The 16,291-nt window shown below is 43.3% G+C and overlaps 1 long non-coding RNA gene across 2 annotated transcripts in view; it reads right to left on the bottom strand.

The window, feature by feature from the left end:
* Window positions 7,475-16,291, bottom strand: part of LOC110396379 — a 126,800-nt gene continuing 117,983 nt past the window's right edge. For both annotated transcript variants that reach the window (XR_002436942.1, XR_002436943.1), the window contains 2 exons: window positions 11,615-11,755; window positions 7,475-10,635 (listed from right to left, as the gene is read on the bottom strand). This is a non-coding gene — a long non-coding RNA (uncharacterized LOC110396379). The remainder of the gene's footprint in view (window positions 10,636-11,614; window positions 11,756-16,291) is intronic.

The raw sequence follows: 16,291 nt of genomic DNA, 5'->3' as shown, positions 1-16,291 counted from the left end.
TTTTTCCTCGGCTTTTTGGTTCATGAATTCTCTGTATTTGCTGGTCAGAGATTTTGGTTTTATTTGCTCTTGTGTTTTTGTGGTTTTGTTTTGGTTTGGTTGTTAGTTTGTTTTTCCTGCACAGAAGCCAGTGTGGTTTTGCAGTCAGAGAGCTGGAGCGCTTCTAAGTACATCATAACCTGACTTATTTCGTGTTCTTAGTGTGACCATAAGCAAATGATTCAATCCTCATGCCTCAGTTTCCTGGATGTAAGGTAGTAGGAATACACAAATTACGCTCATGAATAGCATGAAGATATATTAAGTATTTGCCCACTGTCCTCAGGGTTGAGAAGTATGGTTTCAGAGCAAGCTTTCATTGGCAATGTGCTGTTAGGAATCTACAAATACCACTTAGCCTTAATTCTGATGCCCAGGGAAGAAATCTTCCTTTCCTTCCACACCAACTCAGAAGACAGTTGAATAACTCTTGGTAACATCACCAGAGCAAAAGAACTTAGGGAGCTTCAGGTGTGAAAGCAGAGCGGGCAGGCAATGCAGAGACCAAGGCTGTAGGGTCTTGTCCTCATCAGCACGCTTTAAAAAAGGCAGTGGATACCTTTCTAAGTGTGCTTCCTACATGGCAGCTTCAGTTGAATAAGGGTTAACCGAGTCCTAAGAATGTGGTTGATAGATTATCACTGCCCTGATGGAGCCACTTTAGAGTACCAGGAAAAAAGCTTTTATGTAAAAATGAGCAATTCTCATGCCCTTCTGTAAGATACTTTTGTGTGTTTTTTTCCTACACTTGCAGGTGGTCTGTTTTTTAAATTCACCTCTCAGAAATATTCTTAAATCCAAAATGAGGAAAAAGCTTCATGTTAAAGGCTAAAATAAAACAGAACTATTTTTTCATATGTAGGAGCCAAACCAAACCAAACCAAATTAAGATATATATTTATGAGATGAGGAGTCATAGAACATCCCGTGGTATCTTCTAATTTCATATGGAAAGATCCAGTCTTGGTTTAAGAAGCAGAGGATGCTGAGATGTAGTCATGTGCAAGCTCCTCTGTCTGAGCTGAGCGCATTTCTTCCTTTGCTGTAATGATGAATCACTCGATTCATGTTAGACTGCTCACATATAAGTCAAGTTTTTGTGCCATTTAGATAGGTGCTGTGTAAACACGGGAAGAAGCATGGGGTGGTTTCTCAGTGAATGGGGTAGTTGCCGTGTGGCTGCCTGAGTCCATGCTCTGTACGAACAAATGAAAAGCAAGAGTCTTTCATGCTAAATTTGTATGGCCCTCTCAACAAATTGCCCCATTTATTCAAGTATTTTCCAGTGGTGAGATGTTTTGGGACGCGACGGTTGTTAAAAGGCATTAAATAAAACACTACAAGTCGAATTCAAGTATAAAATGACATTCTTTCTGCGTAGAGTTTGATGTTCTTAATTTTAATCCCTGCTGGACTGCAGCCTGCGTTACAAAACCTTCACACATAATTTGGCGCCGTCGGGACAATTTGCCATCGTCCGCTGCTCTTCGTAGAGAATACCCTGAGCAGACCCTGGTGGAGGCTCACTGACCTTTCCTGCCTCAGGAAGGTGGTCTCCAAGGTCACTGTTCAGGTCATTCCGCAGCGGAGTGAGGAAGCTTTGACTGTTCCTCCGCTTGTGTGGGTAAACAGAGGACTTCAATTTCCAGCGCTACCGGTCTCTAACCTTCAGAAGCTCAGGAGTCACCGAGGGGGCTGGGGAAGAGATGCCAAAAGAAAGTGCGGAGCAAAGAATGTGAAGAATTTTGCTTATCTGTGACAAGTTTCTAAGTGTGTTTGATTATGGTAATAAGAATACCTCATTAACAAAGGATTTTAAAGGCATGTACACCATTGATAATCAGCCCTGGCCAAAGTACAGCGTACGTTTGTAACTTTTGTTTTTTTTTTCCAATGGGATACGTTTGAAATATTGCAGCACTGTGGTGCGAATGCGGAATTTCACTTGGTGCACGAGGACAGCTTAGAAAGTGTGGCAGCTTAGAAAGGGGCTGTATCTCCCAGAGATAAAGTCCCCATTGCCCAGCGAGAGATGAGTGTAGAACAGGCACAATTCCCCATCCTTATGGCTCTCCCTAATTGCAAATCTTCTCATTGTTTTAACTTATCTCTGCCAGTACTGTGCTGAATTATTCCTTTGGAGTCCCTGAATGGGACCAAAGGAGGAGAGAAGGAAAGGAAGGATGGGAATGAGAGCAAATGAGAAACAGAAGAAAGCAAGATAGCCAGAGAAAAGGAAAGGAGGGGTCGAGGGTGCTAAGCATAATTGCCCTTTGGCTTCCTGTGAAATTGTAAAAGCTTTTGAACACTCTTGCTGAGCCATCAATGAGAACGCATCTCTGCTGCCTAGGAGGTGTACGGCATGGTGCTGGAGGGTAAAGGGAAGAAATGATTCAGCAGGAATGCAGTACCGCTGGTCAGAAGTTTCCCCTTGCCTGGACATGGGTCCAGTGAGTCGCCCCTGCCAGGAGGATCTGTGCTGGCCCCACATCAGCTCTGTGCCAACCCCCACATTGGCTCTGCTGGCTGGCCCCCATGTCAGCTCTGTGTTGGCCTCCAGTTCACTGCCTGGGATGGGAGACCACCACCTCTGCAGTCAGCCCCTTCTTTGGCCAGCTGGGCACTGCAACATACAGCTGCTGTCACCAGATCAGTGCATGGGAACTTACTCCAGCTTCACCTGAGATCTGGAGCTTGCCTCTTTATTTCCTAATGAGGTTATCATCCCAAACAGAACAGCACCCCTGCCATACTTGGGACTTCTCGTTAAAATATTTAACTGTCAAACTCATCAGGCTAAAGAAAAGCTGCTTTTGTCTCTGTGTGGGTTCACAGAGTGAAGAAAGCCCCTCTTGTCCTGCGGCTAACCTGTACCAAAGGAAATACAGCCACCTCTTGAAGAATCCTGCCTGTTGAGTGCAGTCATGGTACCAGTGCCTGTGTCACACTTTAAAATCCCCTAGGCCCAGGGACAGCTGAGGAGCAAAGGGGCATCTCCTGACATGAAGCTGTGAGCTGCTACAGCTTCATCATGGGCTGCAGCTAAAGCTGGGGGAAACAGGGACTCCAGCAAATGCTGAGAGAGGCTTACCAGATCACTGCACCCAGGGCAATGCTGCTCTAAGTGAGACTTCAGTGCCTGCAAAGGAGAGCAAAATGAAAACTGCCTATGCACAAGGCTCTTCAGGCGTCCTCTAGGTTTTATACATGGGTGCTGCCTGCTTAACCTATGGGTGCTGGCTGTTTGATCCTCAGTGCAGTAGATAATTCAGTATTTCTTCTTCTAGGGCCTTTGGGTTGGAAAACACATTTCAATATCCACACAGTTCTAATAAACTGAAGCTGTAACGAGGCCTTTTCTGTTTGTATTGCTCTTTTGTTGTCTCCTATGCGCATTTACCATTGATTTTTGCCAAACTCCCTTATACTGTAACTATACAGTTATAAACTGGTGTTATTGAGGGGAACTGAGGTGGAGAGAGAGGATGGCCGTTAGAATTACTGGTTGCAAACAAACTCTGCAGCTCTATTTGGGAATTTATCAATAACAACTGGAGATGATTGCATGCAACCTTCTTAATCAGTGAATCAGCCAGCCACTGGTTGTTGTTTTTTTTTGTGGTAGGAAATTCGTATCCTGAATAATTGATATCTTTATTTTTCAACTTGCTGCCACTGAATTGTTCTTCTTTTCTTTTCTCCAGCATGGCCTGCTGTGAAAGATGGAGAGCCTGCATGAGCAGGGTGGCCTGGCATCATCTGCTAGGATGGTGCCCGCATGGAAAACAAGTGGAAATCTCTGGAGCTTTCCTGAGTAAGCTGAGATGCCCCTTCAGTCCGAAGCGGGGCGGGGGCACTCATTAATGTGAGCAGGAAATGAGGGAGGCATGACACAGGGCTGAAGCTTTGTGAGCTCCAGAAACTCTAAGGCAAACGGCTGTGGTTGGCTTGAGACTGTGCAACAGCCAGCTACAACTGAATGCTTTATTGCCGTCTGGAAGTGTTTATTTTCTGAACATAAATTCAAGGGACAGATTCAAGGCATGTCTAGAAATAAAGCATATCATCATGTGAGCTAAGCTGACAAGGACAATTTACTGTACCCTGCATTCGTTCTGGGCCAATCGGAAGAGAAGAGGCTATTAACATCCTGAAATTCCCGCTGTTCGGCTCACCCTGTCCCTTCTCTGAACTCCGGAATGGCATGTATTAACCCCTTGAGGGCCTCCCGTGCACGGCATGCATCAGAGAAGGGACACTTGTTTAGGCCTGGTAGACATATGCAGTATGTCCAGCTCTTATTGACAGCAGCAGAGAGCTGCTTTAAGAGCCGTGACATGGCCTGCACTGTCTGGAGGCCCAGCACAGGGTTAACGTCTTTCCTAGAGGCAGTGTCAGTGCCGCAGATGAGCATTGACTTACTCGGTTTAAATACGAGAGTTCACTGGTCAGCTTGACCTTGAATTCTCTTGCAGAGGCAGGAGCAGGCTGACATGCTGTTTGTGTTTCCAGTGGCTGCAAAGTTCAGGGAATACAATTCAACGGCAACTTGCATGCCGTGGGTATCACTGAGAAGAGAAAGTTCATTTCCTACTTTTTAAATTCTTCCAGTAACAAAACCAGAAGACAGTCTGAAAATAAAACACAAAGGGCACCACAGCAGATATTGCAGAGAAAAGGTGCCATTCATAGTCAGGAACGTGTTATAATAAAATCCACAAGCAAAAGTCCACAGAGGACTGTTTGCATAGCAGCATTACAATATCTACATGTGTAAATAGAGGGAACAGCCTTTAAATCCACGTTGCAGCAGTGACTGTTGGATCTTTTACCTGCAGCCGCACTGCCTGAAGTGTTCCTTCTGACTTCATGGATGTCCTTGGATAGGACATCACGATCAGCCCTATTTGAACGTTGCAGCTGAGGGAAAAATGATATTCAGAGTTTGAATATGAGTTTTCTGTATCTCGCAGTGGAAAAAGATGGTGTAGTTAAGTTAACTGGTCTCCAGCTCCTTCTTGTCATCCTGTCCTAATTCAGCACAGCAGTTCTTTCCTGCCTCTTTCTCGCAGGGAAAAGAGCACCCCTGCACCTCCAGGCCCTGCATGAGAAATTGTACACTGGAGACCTATGGAGCGCACAGGGAAAGGGAAACCTGAGAAGAGAACTCTGTATCAACTTTTCTAGGCTTTCTTTTATGTCAAGGCTGGCTCACACGTGGCCTGGTGAGGCTGAAGGCGCAGCGCACCACGGCATCCTGCAGACCCATAGGGAGAGGCAGGAGCACAAGCAGCACCAGACACTGGAGCCTGGGTCACAGTCAGCCCCTCAGACAGCCTCACTGTTTGTTTATTACTGTGCCTAGGAACACACGGAGTAAATCCACACATATTAAAAACAACACCCAACCCACCCCCCACTTTGTCATGTGGGCCTTTGTCATTCCTCTGTGTTTTGGTACAGTCATGTTGCAGAATCTTTCTGCTATATTGGTATAATGCTCACAGCTGTAACCAAAACATTTTTGCTCCTGTCTAGATCTACTCCTAGATCACCTGGGGTATTCTTCTCCCACTTAGGAGCCTCTCTCATTCACTCCCTGGCTATTACACAGAGCTCAAGGATTGCAACCTTCAGTACTACCCCAGAATAATAGAAGATCCACAAAGGATCATTTATCTGAAATGATGTCTGATGCTCTTGTATGAGTTTTCCTAAGAGATTTCTGAATGTCCTAGTGGCTGACAGTAAAGACACCAAGGACTCAGAGTTGCGGGTTTCTCTTTATTACAAGCCCTAAAACACTCAGCAGAAAGACAAACCTGAGTGAATTAATGTTTTCTGACAACTAAGATACTGTATTGTCCCACCAAAGTCCTTTCAAAGATCCCCTTAAGAACAGAGTGGTTTTGGGGCTGAAAGGATCCTAGTTCTGAAATTGGTCTTAATCTTCTATTGCTATCGAAGTGTTTTGTGCTTTAAATATACACTTGCTATTTCTTAGTTTTACCCTAATACCAAATTAGCCTTCTGAGCAGAGGTTAGGAGTGCAGGAGTGCAGGTCTTACTGGTTCAATTAAAAGGAAGAACGCAAAATCACACAGGCTAATGCAGAAGTCTTTGTCAACAACTTCCTGAATATCCAGAGCCTGATCAGACATGAGGTATCTATACAGCCAGATAATGCTGTTATTAGAGACACATTAGTGTGAGATTTTTTTTTAAGGTGTACATGGCTAATAGATACATTCATCTCGTAGCTTTCACTGCAAAAGTCTTGGACTAGTGCTTTTGATTAATTATTAATATTTGTCTTCCTCTTTTTTTTTTTTCCAGCGTGTTTACTACTTAGCCTTGACTCTGTTTTTTTTCCCCCAAATGCTTGCACATAGCAAAGCTGGGATAACTACATGAGTAGTTGCTATATTGTTACTTGCCAATGTCCTGAATAATGATGAAATGTTAATTACGATGTACCATCAAATATTGTGGATTTAGGGAGCTGCAGATATCTGGAGAATGCACTTTGTGGTAACAGTTGATACGCTCTTGGTATATTGAAAAAAATGGGGCTAATGCGTTTGTGTAAAGATCCCCTTTCAATACATTTGTGTAAAGATCCCCTTTTAAAAGTGATTTTCTTTTCTTTCTTTCCGTTTTGGTTTGTGTCCTTGTGCCTGAACATTTGACCCTGGGAGAGCAGGATGGAAAGATTGTTTAAACAGCAGAGAATTGTTTATTTCAATTTTCTCCCTTTTTTTCTTTTTTTTTTCCCTCCCGGTTCTTCTTGCAGGTAAATCACTCACAGCATGGGAGAATCTCAGAAAGTTCAGAGGTTTGGGGCAGGAAAATCCTCCCCTTTCCCCAAAGTTTGGATTCAGAGCTAAATTTATCTGAATGCTGTAATTTCCCTGCTTTTCCTTCTCTACTTCCTTTACTACATTCCTCTTTCTCCCTCCCCATTACCAGCCACCCAGATCTTATCCTTTCCTTGACCTGCAGCTCCCCCCCCAGCCTTCCTCTGCGCTGAAATGTCCGGAGGCTACGGCGGAAGGTGATATTTTCTGCTGCATAAGTTTCACGTTTTATTCCCGTGCCATTCCATAGCAAGAAATGCTCTATGAACCTTTGTGCTCAGTGGCTGTGCCCGTCGGCAGGAGCGGCTCCGGTGGCCTGAAAGATGAAAAGGTAGCAGTGGTGCCCAGCAGAGATGACCAGGTTTGCTGGCAGCTTCTTGGGTGCAAGCACTGCCAGAGATGGGCTATCACAATTTGTATTAGGTAAAAGAATTCTGGAATAGGTACAGAAGTACAGCCAAACTTTCAGCCTGCTCCCATTTCCTCTGACGTGCTCTGCACATTTCTGCCACTTACCACTGGTCTTGAACAGTGTCTCCTGGTAGGGGACACACAAAGTTCAACAAGATGCCCCCCACACCTCCCATTTTTTAATTTTTTTAAATATCATAGTCTCGCACTGTGGCTATTCCAGTTTTTCACAGAAGTGGCAGACAGCCAAAGGCTGGAGTTATTATTTGCAAACTAAAAATAGAGTCAGGATTTATACGAAGAAAACAGATATGTCTTGTTATGAAGCCATGAATAAGGATTGGCACAAGCATAACGGTTTATTCTTCATTGATATTGCTTATTGTAAGTTACACTCTATCTTTCTAGGAGATAGACTAGATAGTTACAGCACAGAAACATTTCCTTTAGTTGAAAGTGCCAGAGAGCTGCAGTTTATTTGTTGTGAAGAGCTGATTATTCAAAGGAAGTGATAAGAGATGAGCCAGCCCCTGGGAGTTTTGTACGTTGGTTGGGTGGACAGTTTGTTATAAAGTAAGTATTTGTGATCTTCTTCTCAAAAGTCACTGCTGATAGAAATTGCATTCAGCATCTCTTTGCCCTGCATAAAGGTGCCTCGTGAGTTGCACCTCTGGCTACTGTTGCTTGTTACTATAAACCATAAACATCACCATCACAATATCTCTAATGTTGGGGTAGAAAAAATAAAGGGGGGGGGGGAGTGGGACGGGGACAGGGGAACACTGAGAAAGGGAATAGGAGAGAGAGATTTTCACAAAGAGTTAAAAAGGCCTGATGAAATCCTTACAATGTACACCATATGGCCTGACATTTACCAGATTAGTTAAACATTTCTACTGGGGATAAATATTCCTGCACATCGATGTAAAGAAATTGCATGAGACAAGGGCACATACAGCATATTTATGCCATGGAGTAATCTTTTTTTCCTTCCTTTGATAGCAGCATTCAGGTTACTGAACTTGTAAGGGCCAAGTGAACTAAACCAGAATTAACCCCCACTCCTGTGACTGAGCTGCTTGTCCATGCAGCTGCAGGCACAGCCCCCAGTCAGCCTCAACACAGGGGCACATAAAACTCACCCCCAAGAGTTCAGAATGAGCGATCTTGATGTAAAAAAAAAAAAAAAAAAAGCAAACAAACAAACAACTCTATGGAGAGGCTAAAACGTTAAAGTTTGTCAAAATCTATTTCTGGACCGGGGCTGCCCGTGGAGAGATGACTGTGATGGCTGCCAAACTGATTCGAGGCGGGTTGATGCAGCGGGGGTGACTGGTGGTGCCCCTGTCTGGTGTAGACTACTCTGCTCCTTGGTGAACAGCCCTAAAGCCATAGATTTCATTTGATCTTTGCAAAGGCTAACATCTGTCTGCTGTCATTTTAGTAAGATTGATGACAGGCTGGGATAGGGGAGGAGGAGGGGAAGTGCAGTGGGAGAAAGGCAGGTCCCTGCAGCCCTGACGGCTGTGGCCAAGCCTGCCTGGAGTCACTGGCCCGGGCCCTCCACTCCTGCACCACCGCAGCAGGAATGGCACTGGGTGTTTACAGCAGATAGCAGGAACTCCAGACATAAGGCAGCATTTTGCACTTTATATATCTTAATAGATTATTCCCATTGCAAGCAACACGGAGCAAAACGTTATGACAACCATAAGGATGTAGTTTACCGTGGCTTAATGTGCCTGGGCAGTGCAGAGTAAAGCTATCGAAAAATACATTTAATTTTTTAAAAACTAACTGATGTGGACACGCAGCTATTTTTATACGAAACCCGCCTTTCAGCAGACTCTTTCCAGGCTCGGATAGAAAATACTTACTCTTTTTATTAGCAGTAGTATTGCAGTGCCAAATGAAAAATCATATGCTTTCCCACTTGGAAGCCTTCTTGCAAGCTGATGCGTGAGCTGATGTAATAGGGGAATCTTCTACAAAGGGCCCATGTCCCAGACAGGGCAACCAGTTGCTGGCTGCGGTATGCTATACTCCACAGAAGAAAAATAGCTTTCATACTTGGGCAAGATGGATTCCTTTATCTTTTTCCGTGAATGAATGAGTGAATGAATCACTATCAATGCTGAAATTTGATCTTACTGCAAATCCCAGACATTTGGGTTTCGCCAGGCGTGTGTTCGTGTACCAGAGGGATATCAGTTGTTTTGGGAAAGAAGTGCAATGTGCTATGGAGGAAGCGCATAGCAAAAGAGTTAACTGCCCTCGAGGATTGGATGCAGTAAATGTATCTGTGAATCTTAATCCCAACATTAGACTGGAAACCGTTGAGGCAAGGGCTGGAGGGAGGCCTTCAACTTAGAGCACGGAGGGAAGATGGGTGAATGAGCTGCTAAATTCTACAACTTGGAATTCAAAATATTCCTGACCTAAAATTCCAGGCTGGGACATGTATGGGCTTGGGAAATATCTCAGCTCCAGCCCTGACTCAGGCCCCTCCTGTTGCAATTTACGGTACTGAGACTGATACCATGCAGATTTTAACTACTCAGTGTCTCAGCGTGATGGCCAACAAAATGACATGACATTAGAATGGGATTTCAGTTGTGGGTGAGGAAAATGTAGGATAGAGGATGAAAACTATCTGTGTTCTTCTGATTCATATAGGCTGCGGGTCAGGAGGAACAGAGACTCTCCCACAGACCAGAGGGCTGGCTTGAGCCACATGGGCTGTGTACTTGGGTGAGCACGGGTGGCTGGGTTGATAAAGAGTGAGCCGGAGAGATAAATACACATATGGAGGAAAATAAGAACAGATAATATATTGGTGTTAGTTGCAGTATATTTCCTCCTAGTGATGAAAGACTAAGAGTGAGTTATAGATCTTTCCTCACGATAAGAACAGATATTTCTTTCCAAATCATTTATCTATAAGATACTCAGATATTATTTAGGTCTGAGTCTATTTTCAGCAGTAGATAATGATGGAAATTGCTACAGTGCTGGTGTAAGTGACACTGAAGAGACCACAGTGATGGGAAGGTCGCTCCAGACAGTGGCACCACCAGGCTCGCTGTCTTGGGGTTGGACAAGCCTTAAGCTTTCCCCAAACAAGAGCAATGTCCCCTTGTAGGGAGGTAGCAGTGGAAGGTAGGAGGAATGGACTCACACCTCAGGCCTGCTGCAGATAGGGACCTGCCCAGCTGGTGGCACAGGCTCTGTAGGCCGTCCGTACCCATGTGGCTCTGACAGCTCCAGCGCAGGCATTTAGCAGGGGAAAGGTGCTCAAACACGCTGATACAGACTTCATCTGCTGCTCCTGTGGGTGAGGAATTAATTCTTATTGTAAAAAGTTCAGAGAAAAGATGGCATATTTATTCTAGTGTCACAGGTAAACATGATATGGCTATTTATACATTAACAGGGTTTAAATCTTCATTCGTTCAGGTCCTTAATGTATGAGAAGCAATTGCTATGAGCGTTACAAGATCTGTTTACCGCTTCGGGATATAATTAACTTTAAAAAAAAGGATGCCTGTATGGAGAAAACAACTTTCTTTACCTGACAACTTTGATGTAAGAAGAGTCTTCTCCCTTTGACTGCTCCAGAGATGCTGCAGTGTTGTGTGGGTGCGTTCAGCCCTTTCATCCCTTTAGTTAGCACTATATAACATTTACGTGTCTCAGAAATGTGACATATGTACACTACACGTATGAGAAGGTAGGCAGGCTGGTATTCTAAAGCTTGTCTGGGAAAAGCAGGATGTTTCTGTCAGCCAGGGAAGATGAGAGTGCCTGATTTTACAGCTAGGGTAGAGAAATGCTTTTCATGTGACTAGAAAACCTACTATTATTATAATTATTATTTACCTATTTATTCAAATCCATGGAGGCCTGCTCCTACCCTTGAGCCTGGACAAGGCACCTGTGCAATGCTGTCAGTGAAAACTGTGGGAATGTCAGGTTTGCCTTCACCTCCAGTGATCTCAGATGGAGCCCTGCTGTTGTGCCTCTCCCCTGTAAAACCCTGCTTCTGAATCTGAAGAGCAGTCTTTACAGTGGTCCTGATGTTGCACTTGCTCTGTTTTACAAGAATTCCAGTGACACACCACTTCAGAAATCCGTCACCTGGTGGACAAACAGCTCTTAAGTACAGAGCAGACTTGGGCTGAGTGGGGGGAAAGTCAGCTGTCCCCATCTTGCTTAAACGAGCTTCAGTAAAGTACGTTAGCACGCTGATAAGGAGATCTCATGTTCCCACACTGTTCTTAAAGGCACTCTGACACAGCTGACCTGACCTCTTTAATCCTGAAGGAACAGCTGATCCATCAGGCCTCCTGTATCCAACATGGGGTGAAGAGGAATGCTGGACCTGTTTCCATACTGGCGTTTCTCGGGCACCTCAGGCTGCCTTGTTCTTGTATTCACCTCTCATTTCCCTGAGAAGAGGAAAAAGAAATAAAACTGGATGTGAGGGCTTAAATCACTGAAGATGAGAAACAGCAAAAGGAAATAAAGAGGTCACACGTCTAAGTTAGCTTATGATTAAAAAGAAATTAGTGGGGCTATTTTTAATTTGTTTAAATATATTACATCCTATTAAAAAGGTTTTTATATTTTACTAAGTCTGAGATGAAGTGTGTCACCAGAGGAAGATTTTTCAGTTTTAGTCTCTTTTCTCTTGAACAATTGGAAGTCGAAGAAACTCCACTGAAGTCACAGATGTGAGGCCAACAGAAAAGATGTGAAAAGTTGGGACCTCCGAGATAACGTGCGGTCGTCTTCTGGTGTGCCCAGTTTGTAAGCATCAAGTGAAGGAAGACATAAGCTGTGCACAGCAGATGTGCTGTGGTAGGTCTATGGCACCATGTGTCCCTCCTGATGCTCAGCCGTCCAAAGCCATGCAGCTTTGAGAAGCAGAGCTCTGCCCCAACCCAGAGAGCTGCTGAAGGCCAAGGCACACCTCACACCTGAGTTGTGATGGCAGAGGTTATGGCTTTATCTTTTAATTCGCTAGGCTATGGTTGTTTTCAGACTGCAGCTGACAGAAATTAGAGGGAATACTTATAAATGTATGAAGTTTTGTAACAACAAAAATCTCTGATGGAGCTTTTTTCCCCTTTTTTTTTATCAGCACATGAGCTAAATGGCAGTCCAGCTATCCTAAAACTTCTGTGAAATTGCTTGTTTTTTGGCTTTTTTTCCTATATTTTCACTTCTTGAAAATCTGTTGTTAGATGGAGAACCCTAACAATGAACATAGCAGCTGGGTTAGTCTCCATAAACCTGGGTAGCTATGAGGGAAGTCCAACACAATGTCTTTTTAAAATAAAAATAAGGTATATTTGTTTAGGAATCTGCCAAAAAAACAAACAAACAAACAAAAAACACCAACACACCAAAACAATGCAAACACCCTCAGTTTCTTGTTTCATCCTCTGCTGGAAAGTCAGGCCAGAACCACTGAACATCTCACCAAGTCTTACTAACTTCTGAGCTGAGTTGTGAGAAATTGTTCTTGACATCACATGAGCTGGGCCACAAGGCAGGACTAATATGATATTTGCTGTCAAAGGTTTCCTAGGAAACATGCTACTTAGAGCACTCGGCCCTCCCTGCCGCCCTTCCCACGTCCTCTAGACACACTGGTTCCCACAGGTTTTGCAGAGGGCAGTGATGTCCCCTCTGTGCTCCCGATGCCCTCAGTGCAGACCCCCCCTGCAGCACAGTGCTTCCCAGCAGCCCCATGCACCCAGCAGAGTGGAGAGTGGTTGCAAAGCTTTTGAAGCTAAGCTCATCCTCTTAATTACATTTTTTTCCCTCTGATTTATCCCTTTCCAGTCTTTTTTTCTCCATTTTTTTTCTTTTTCTTTTCTTTTCTTTTCTTTTCTTTTTTTTTTTTTACCCTCCAGCCTTCTGCAGTGGGAGAGATGAGAGAAACTGAGTTGGAGAGAAGGAAATCTGAGCAATCCTAACTCTACCTGCCAAAGGAGAACTGGTGGAACAAGGTTAGGAAAGTCAGCTTAAGATGCTGTGAGGCTCTTGCTCTTTTGACTGCCCTTAGCAATATATTAGCTATTATACTGTATAACCTATAGGGGCTTTTCAGCTGAGTGGGGCTCCCCAGTACACATGTAAATGTTGTCCTTGCCATTGGACTAACATAAATGATGACTGTCATTCAGGCCAAAGTTTTCAGCTTGGCCATTAGGAGCTGCAGGATAGTTCCCATTGAGGGTGAGATGAATGGAGTTGTTTCACACACGTTAACCAAATGCAAATCCTTAGATGGAAACTCATGGTCAGCTTTTTCCAATGCTATTTTCAGAAATTCCACAAAAGACTGCGCTGTGATTATATGTATTCATGATATGTATATCATGTATTCAACTCAAACAATATTTGAATGATGCATTTAGAACTCCTAAAAAAGGACCATGCTTCTGTAAACTGCATCATATTTGTAAAAGAAGAAAAAAATCTAGCTTGCTTTTCCTTTCTTTCTCTCATTCTTTCTAAGATACCATTTCATAAGGCTGTAAGAATTGGCGTTAATGCTACATTACACGCAGACACACTTCTACATAATCATATGCATTTGCATGTACACCATACATAAACAACCTTATGGAATCCCTACTCCTCATTGTTAAGCTTGATTCCATATTTTTCAAAGCAAAGAAGCCCTGGGTGTCCAACAGTTGCTGTTTCACTCTCGTTGACTGGACTGTTCAGCAAACAGAGCCAAGAAAAGAAATCACTGTTTTTTCTTTTTTTTTTTTTTTTTACTTTTTTGCCTACCTGGCCATTTATAGCTACCTATTTTCCTCCACTGATGCAACAACACTCTTCTTTGAATCTGTCATCAAGTGTCCTTTACGGTGCCAATACTGATTTCCACAACCCCTTGAAAGCCAAGAGTGTCACCTCCATGATGGTCCCTGCAGCCATTGACTTGGAAAACAGGAGAGCTGAGGTTGCTGTTGCCAGACATTGGTTTCCCACATGGTAGGCAAGAAGACAAGTAGCCCTAAGTCATTGGACTGTCTAATTCATTTATCTCTACGATGCCATGTGCTTTACCTCATCTCGTGTGTGTGTAGTGAAGCTGTTTGTTTGGGCAACATGCCCTATGGGCCTTGTCTTAGTAATGAAAGTGCAGAAGGTGGAAAAGGAATTCTATTCTGAATTCTTTAGCTTTATCTTCAGCTCCTGATGACAACTAAAAGATTGGGATGTTTTTGGGTATGCTTTCAGATTCATAAGTGCAAAACCAGCAGATTCACACCTGTGTGAATCTGTACAGAATTTGTGTTTTTATAGTCAGAGAAAGAAAAACGAATACTTTTCTCTTTCTGTTCAAACTCAGGAAAGTTTCTGCCAAATACTAAGACTGTACAACTGATGATGTCAGTCATCTTCAGAAACAGTATCAGCTTAACTGGGAATCTGCGTACATGTCTTAGGTATGCACCAACTTTTTGGATTGGTGTTTTTCATTGTAGAGTCATGCTTTTCTTGTGTGAAGGAGGTGGCAGATTTACAAATCAACCTATACCTGTAAGATACCACCACGAAACCACGCTGCCTGTAGAAAATGGAATTTTCCTAAATTATGATAGAACACCTGGTCACCCAGATAATTCATTCATTTTCAAAGCACTTTAAGAATGTCAGTCTTCATTGCACCATGTATAATATATGTCAGGGGTTGTTGTTATACCCCACTGCCAGATGAGGAAAGGAGGAAAGGAGATTACAAAACCACAACTTGAATTATTGCTGGAGGCAGCACTGGAACTCAGGATTTCCTGGACAGATTAGCACCCTTCACTTCTCCCTCGGTTGGTATAATTAGCAGTGTCCTAGGTTTCTCTTATTCACATGCAAGATCACATTTGAATACAATTTTCTTTGAAATTGCCTGTCTTAGGGTCATTTCTGTTGTGCGCTTCTGGCAGTTAATGATCTGCTGTCTACAGTGAAATGCTCACCAGTACCCTGTAAATCATGAACAGATGTAAAGGTGTCCATTTGTGACTACTGATTTAATCTCTCTGGATTTCTGACACTGGCTACCTGTAAAACTTGGGGAGTCACGTCTTGAAAAAAGCAGTCCTTTGTGGCTGATCTTGGCTGGTGGCCATTCGGAGGGATGTCTTACATCCTTGAGATGAACTTAGTGCAGTCCTCATTGACCTAGCAAGCCATTTTTTTCCTAATGACAAGCTGGGATCACATCTGGTAATGACTGCTGCAAGATTGTCTTGTTAGGGAAAGGGCTAAGGTGGGATAGTCTTTAATGAAATGAAAGCACCTCATAAAATCTGATTCCTCAGTTTTACAGGCATGGCTCTAGAATTTTAGCCGATGCAGACTTAGTAAATCAGTCAGTCAAAAATTATATCAGTTGAAGTATAACGTTCATGGCAGTCCAAAAACCTGAACATGTAGGTGAGTTGGAGGGCATTTTGTTAACTCTTTAATTGGTCGTTTGAGTGCTGGAGGCAGTAGCTAATTGCCTGTAGGTCAGCATAGTCCTAGAGCTTACGTAAATGTATATTGTCATATGTCACATTTTCATAGGGCTCCTTTGCACAGGTTGGTAAAAATGATTGCTGCATAATTAAAATTAAGACAAGGTGGGAAAAGTGATTCAATTAGACCCCTGAAGCCATTGCACAAATTATATAAAGTACCAAAAACTAATGAATAGTTGTAACTAGTTTTATCTTTTTACTCTTCATTCTCGAATCCTGAGGGTATTAAAATGACTGGAGTCTCTCTCCAAGTTCTCCGAGGTAAGTTTTTGGGTGGGCACAACAAGTATGAGTCAGCGCAGAGGAATCCAGGCCTTTTAAAATACAAGCACACAGAAACTTTGTTGCCTAGTTGTTTTGAATTGAAAATAACCAGACCTTACCCACAAGAGACCTTTTGGTTTCTCCACCAGCTCAGTATTATTTTGAAAACAT

The sequence above is a fragment of the Numida meleagris genome, chromosome 3, assembly GCF_002078875.1.
Source record: "Numida meleagris isolate 19003 breed g44 Domestic line chromosome 3, NumMel1.0, whole genome shotgun sequence".
Taxonomy (NCBI): domain Eukaryota; kingdom Metazoa; phylum Chordata; class Aves; order Galliformes; family Numididae; genus Numida; species Numida meleagris.
The sequence above is the reverse complement of the archived record's forward strand: the minus strand, read 5'-3'. Positions and strand labels throughout refer to the sequence as shown.